The following is a 7,209-nucleotide window of genomic DNA, read 5'->3' as shown; positions in this document are numbered from 1 at the left end:
ATTTTTACATTGTCGGATCACAATACAGCTTTGGAGGATCTTTGTCAATCTTAGGGGCATTACACTTTGGAGGATCTTTGTGAATCTTAGGGGCATTGTCTGGGTAATGCCAAATAGGATTACTAATCTACTCCATATTTGGGAGGAGGCAGGAATAGGAGCCTCAGACAGAGATAGATGGAGGATTGTCCCAGCTTGCATTTGGTGGACAATATGGAAAGAGAGAAATTCAAGGTGCTTTGAAGACAGTAGTAGTGATGTACAAAAGATCAAGCTGAATTGCATCAAACTTTTTTTGTTTTTGGTGCAAACAGATTTACCTTGAGGAGACTGAATCATCCATAATTGAAATCCTAGGCTCTTGTTAGATTTTCAGAGCTTTGGATCAGCTTTCTCGTTTTTGCTGTAAATATGGTTCCAGTGCAAACTAAGCACTGATCAAGTCAATACATACCAATGTTACATTTTCAAAAAAAATCGTAAGTCTTATTTTGACAGAAGATTTGGGAAGTTTTACCAACATATGCCGTCTTGTAACTTTTACCGCAACTCATCATGTGGATTAATTTAAGTTGCAAGAAAGTAAAATTAGAAATGAACGAAAAGCTTAAATTAAAAAACAAAAAAGAGGACAAGGTATTTAACTTATTATAATGTGAAGATTGGACCAGAAAAAAAAAGAAGGCGCTACTTATCCGTCTTTTGCTGCTGCTTTAGGTGTTGAAGTTTTCATTTGTTTTGGATACAGGAACACACTTTATAATCCAACCAATAGGCCATGACAATGACGAAATCCCGATGCATGCAGCCCATTGCGTCCAGTTCAGCCTTTCAGTATCAGCAAACCTCCTCAGGAATTCAACCATAATTACCTGGAGAAATATTGTCATTCCCACTATCCCAACAAACAGTCTGTTCTTCAGTATTCCATGGAATATGTTTGCTTCTCCAAGTTCCTTGCATTGAACTCATTGAAGACTTGACAGAGGACGAAAGTATTGAAGATCAAGGTGTCTTTTACCTTCTTATTCACATGAAAGATGGCACTTCCTTTGAACTGCAGGATCAATAGCACTGTTACTTGGTACAAGGCTTGAGCAAGGAGATTCCTCCACATCACACCAGTTATCAGAGGTTCAGTTCGTCCAACTGGTTTCTTGTTCATTAGATCACTACTGGGTCGCTCAGTTGCCAAAGCTAAGGCGCCCAGAGTATCCATTATGAGATTCACCCACAGAAGTTGGACTGCTGTCAGTGGTACTTCTCCAGATGAAGCAGCAGCGACAAAGTTGATAACAAGGGCAGCAACATTTACTGTGAGCTGAAACTGAATAAACTTTTGAATGTTGTTATACACGCACCTACCCCACTTCAAGACCGTGACCACTGTATTGAAATTGTCGTCCAAGATAACTATATCGGAGCTCTCCTTTGCGACTTCTGTGCCTTGGATCCCCATGGAAAGTCCAACATCTGCTGCTTTTAGTGCAGGAGCATCATTTGTTCCATCGCCTGTTACTGCTACAACGTGGCCTTTCTGCTTCAAGCATTCAACCATCAAAAGCTTGTCAAACGGTGAAGACCTTGCCATCACTCGTATTTTTTCAACAATCTCCATTCTCTCTTCTTGTGAATAATTCCTGAATGCCGGTCCTTCAATAACTGCAATATTCATGTCTTCACCTGGTTGGAGTATTCCACATTCAAAAGCTATTGCTTTGGCTGTAAACACATTGTCCCCAGTAATCATTTTGATGCTAACTCCAGCAGCCCGGCAAGATTCTACTGCCTCTTTAACACCAGGCCGACATGGGTCCTTTAGACCCACCAGACCCAGTAAGGTTAGTTCAGTTTCTTCAAGAATTTGACTTTCTGCATTGCTTTCTTTGTAAGCAAATGCAATACATCGCAAGCTCTTGCTTGCCATATATTTAATTTTCAACTCAAGTTCTTTTCTTTCTTCATGATCTATTGGTGAAACTATTCCACTTTTGACATAATAAGTGGAGCACATAGCTAGAATCATCTCAGCAGCACCTTTCCAATGTGCATGAACTTTTCCTGTACTCTTTTTTGCCACCATTACCCCACTTCTTTTCTTTTGTGAATTGAAAACTTCAACGTGGAGGATCTGATACTCTTGCTTTAATTCATCAAAGTTGACTAGTAAACTGGTCATGGCCCAAGATAGAATCGCTTTCTCAGTTGGGCCACCAGAGATCTCTGGAGGACCAGAAGGTGTTGTATAAACATCACCAGTAGTATTCAAGCCAGCAGCCTCTTGTAGCAATTCAAGAACTTCAGGTGCTATCTGTGATGTCTTCGTTGTAATCATTTCTGTTCCTAACCAAAATTCAGTTACCTGCAAAGGCGAAGTCATAATTTAAATTTGATCAGTTTAGCATTTAAGCTCTTACTGTTAAATTCATTGCAATTTAAACTTATGGGTTTAAAATTTAATATTTGTTGAAAGTTTACTCATTTTCAACGCATATATATATATATATATATATGCTCCGTATTGGCATTAATAAGTTCGGTTGAACCTAGTTATATTACCTGCATCTGGTTTAAGGTGAGAGTGCCAGTTTTGTCTGTGCATATGGTAGTTGCTGATCCCATTGTCTCACATGCAGATAGCTTACGGACCATTGCATTATCAAGCATCATTCTTCTCATAGAATATGCCAAGGTTAGTGTGACAGCCAATGGCAAACCTTCTGGAATTGCAACCACTATGATGGTTACTGCTGCAGCAATTATACGAATCAAGGAATTCATTATATCATCTGCTTTGGTTTTGCTTCCTACGAACTCCTTCTGACCACTGTCATTTTCAGAATGTCCCGTGAAGTAACGGATCATTAAGGTGATTAGAACAAGAAAAGCCACCAACAGACCAACGTTCCCTATATATTTAGTAAGCTTATTTAACCGATGTTGCAGTGGCGTTTGCTCATTCTTGTCATCTGTTATTGTGCACATCATCTGACCCCATGCATTATTCTTCCCTACTGATGTGACAAGCATGTGTCCATATCCGTCCATTACTTTTGTTCCGCATACCAAAAATGGGTTTTGTGTCTCGTTGATTTGAACGTGATCACTTTCACCTGCAGAAATAGATCCAAATATAAATTTAATGAGTTCAAAGTTCTGAGTTAGAATATAGGTTCAAAGCTTAATATTTATACTACTATTTTAGGGTTTTCACATTTATGTCTATTGTTTATACTGAAAATGTCATTTTCAGTTGGATTTTGTCCGTCTATATTCACCTGTCATGCTGGACTCATCTACTTGCAGCGAGTGGCCATCCAAAAAGAGTCCATCTGCTGATATCTGATCGCCAATTTTGAGGCAGACAACATCACCAACAACAATATCAAAGATTGATACTTCCTGTCTACGTCCGTCTCTCACTACCTCGACTTTGATATCCTTCCTATCATCTGAAAGCTTCAGAAACTGTCTGCTTTGTTTGAAGTTACTGACAGATGAGACTGCAAGGACAAGAACAACTGCAACGATGATACTCCCGCCATCATACCATCCTTCCTTAGGCCCATGCTGTTTAATCCCAAAGCCAAGGGAGAAAACGGCACATACCAGAAGGATGATAATGGTGGTGTCTTTGAAAGCATCAACTACAAAACTCAAGAAACTCTTGGCTGGTGGTTTGTCGTAAATGTTGGAACCAAAAGTTTCCTTTCTTTGTTTTAGTTCATTCTCATGCATTGTTAAACCGGCTTTCAGGTCTGATCCAAGAATTTCTACGATTCGTCGCGCTCCTCCAAATTGAACGAAGCCATTGAAGTCTCTCTCTGTGACCAATTTGGCAAGTGCTTCTTTGTTGATGCCATGAAAGAGTTCTTTCTCATGATCAGTGATGCTTTCAATGTTGATAACGTAGGATGGATTGCGCAACAACTGAGAAAGGACTAGTGTGTTTCTAGCAATCTTTTTCTTGGTCAAGAAACACACAAAATATATGGCTCTAAAAACTAACTGCAACCTCTTCTGAGGTTTAAATTTTCCCGGGGAGATGTCCCTGTCATTGCTTAAAAACATGATGGTATCACTGTATTTGGATGACTGTATAGACATTAGGATTCTTTGCACAAAAAGATATATGTTTGCTTTTTTTACTGCAGGTACTTGCCTTCAGTGTGTGAAGTTGTAACATAAATAACGTAGGAGAAGAAAGTTCCATGCAATTTCCAGATGCTCAACTCGTTCCAACTCTTTTTAATGAATTTGCTCGTATTTATGACGTGAGACGCGGTATTCCTAAAATCTATGCGCGAGATAAGTACCAAGGAAAATGTGAAGAAGTTCAGTTACATTTTCCATGCAATAGTTTGGTGGTGCCCCATTGATTGCGTTTCATGAAAGGAAGCATCACTTTTAAGAAAAGATGCACCTCGAACAAGGATATCAAAGTCAAGATATTACAGTAATTTTATGGTTGATATAAATAGAGTGTAAGTTTTAAAGATTATCTCGTCATTGGGATTTTACTCAAGGATTAATTAAAGTTATATATAAATTGACAATGTTTTTTGTTGCCCTATATGTGGAGCTTTAACATCTGATAGTAGTTTACTGTCTTTTATAAGATTAATGTTTATCAAGAATTTACTTTTAATTACTTAATAAGTGACTCAATTATGTTAGTATTATTTACGCCTCAGTGGCAAATATAGAGTATGTCTTACGGGTTCACACGAGCTCAGTAGCTTTTGTGCATACCGTGTATATATAATAAGAAACCTGTAAATATCTATAAATATTTTATTGTAAACTCAGTTCTTATTGTATGCTAATCTGAAGTGGCTATAAGAACTCACAAACTTCAAATCCTAGATGCCCTCTATAGACCTTGGATGCAGATAACTTCAACTGCTACCGAAAATTTTCCCTAAAAGGCAAAAGAGTTACAGCAAAAGACTTTGGTTTCTGCAATGCGTTTGAAAATGCATGTTAAGGATGCTCTGCATGTCTTATTTTTTATTATTTCTTTCCTTTTTCCCGTAGCTTTTTCTAGGTATACTTGTGTCTCTGATGCAGTTTTCTACAACCTTTTCCAAAACTAGAATCAAAGTTTGTTGGTTCAATAAATAAATGGCATAATTGTTACGAGAACTCAAAGCAAAATGTTCCGTAAAGACAAGAAACAAATCAAACGTAGATTTTCGCAGAAAACCTTACAAAGGTGTTTTCGGAAACTCATGCTTCGAAAAGCCAAAGGAACGATGCTTGTTCAAGTTATTATCCAAATTCTTTGATAGAAATAATTAGTTTTTAAAAAACATGTTGCACTTTTCTTTAGGATAATTATGTTGCTTGGATCAGTTTGCGCTCAACTCGTCTAAGTTGATCAGGATTGAATTGCGAAGTGAATGAATGATGAATTGATGAGTGACTCTAATACTTTGTTGCCTCATGTAAAAAAGAAAAAGTATTTGATATTATTGCTGGTGAACCAACTATTACGTACAAACTTCATGAAATGAAAATTCGCCGATGATCGTTGTAATGATGAATTTAATTCATATTTTAATTGATAAAAGATTGTTTTGCTAGCTTCTTTGTGAATTTACTCATCATATATTGAATTGGCTTGGTAAAAGTCTTGAGTCGCACGTAAAATATAAATAGGTTAGCTTTAGCTCTTTGGAAAAACGTATTGTTTTGTTAAACAAGAAAAGTGTATGTCCCTTTCTTCCATTACTTTTAAGATTACTTAAAATCAATTTTTATAAAGACTTATAATGAACTATAGTATAAAAAATATTTTTATATTGACTATGTATATATCTTAAATTCAAAGTAAAAAGAGTGATTCTTAGAAAACGTCTAAGTCAAGCAATGACAAATTGGACCTGCATCTAACTTTGCTCTTTCTTCATTTTTTCCACTTTTCTTTTTATCTCTTTAATTTTTTCTTTTTCGTTTTCGAATATTTGACAAGAAAACATATATAGTACAAGTGCTTACGTAATTTGAAAGTTTTTATCAAACTAAACATAGCTGATATTAGGGAAAATACAAAAACACCGCCCTCCGCCCCCCCCCCCCCCCTCAACGTATCTTTCGGATTAATTATGACGCACCCAACCTTTGTGGGGGACCTATTACTCGCCTGGCCTTATTTTTCTGTATTTTTGTACCTTTTTTGGCTGACGTGGCACCAAAAAAAATTGAGGCGCATTTTTGTTAAATTTATTCTTTTTTTCCTTTATTTAATTACAAAATTCAGAATAATAGAAGCGCCACCCCTACTCCCACCCCACGCCCTCTCTTTCTTCTTCATTTTTTCTCATCTCTACCATATTTTTCTCTAAAGAAAAACCAAACAAAAGCCTCCGCATCTCCCTAAAAAGCTATCACGAGCTCATCCCACTTCCACCACTGCCGTGAGCTCCGACGCGGATTTTGATCTTCTTTGCTCGTTTGACATCGGCGTTATTTGGTGATACTATAATTTCAGGGAGAAATAGAAGTTTTATGGAAGTGGATCTTGAAATTTTTGATCAGTTGAATTTATAATTTTCATAGAAATATCAATACAAACAAGGTTAGGATGAGAGATATGAACATGATTCAAGATTGATCAGAAAAAATGAAAGTTCGCCGAAAAAAATGGAATCTCGTCGGAAACAATGGTCCTCGTCGAAAATAATGGTCTGCGCTGAAATTATGCAAATTGATGTGTTGGTGACGCTAAAGAGGAAAGAGAGAATAAAGTTTGAGAAAGAATAGGGGAAAATAAGAAAAAGGGTAAAGAAAACCTATAAGGGAAAAGAGTGGTAGATTGTGTGTGTCCATGGCAGTTCTGTGCCATTGATGAGAAGAAATAATGAAGAAAGAGTAGAAAAGTTGAAAGTTAAAGTGGGACCCATATAAATTTCCTTTTATCTTAAAAATAAAAGATCTTACAAATTTATTAATTATTGTAAGGAATAATTATTTATTAAGAATTAAAATTCAAAATTAAATTTAGAAGATTTTTTACGTAGCGCCAACGTGGCACCGACGTGGCACCGATGTGGCGGAGAGTGTGCAACACTCTCCACTGTGCAACTGGGGATCAAATTTTGATAGTGCCACGTCAGCCAAAAAGGGGTACAAAAATACAGAAAAATAAGGCTAGGGGGGTAATAGATCGCCCGCAAAGGTTGGGTGCATCATAATTAATTCGAGTAT

General features: G+C 37.0%; 1 pseudogene; it reads right to left on the bottom strand.

Moving 5' to 3' along the window:
* Window positions 1-612: 612 nt before the first annotated feature.
* Window positions 613-4,287, bottom strand: LOC132063622 (putative calcium-transporting ATPase 13, plasma membrane-type; annotated as a pseudogene).
* Between the last annotated feature and the right edge of the window lie 2,922 nt (window positions 4,288-7,209).

This window comes from Lycium ferocissimum, chromosome 7 (assembly GCF_029784015.1).
Source record: "Lycium ferocissimum isolate CSIRO_LF1 chromosome 7, AGI_CSIRO_Lferr_CH_V1, whole genome shotgun sequence".
Taxonomy (NCBI): domain Eukaryota; kingdom Viridiplantae; phylum Streptophyta; class Magnoliopsida; order Solanales; family Solanaceae; genus Lycium; species Lycium ferocissimum.
The sequence above is the reverse complement of the archived record's forward strand: the minus strand, read 5'-3'. Positions and strand labels throughout refer to the sequence as shown.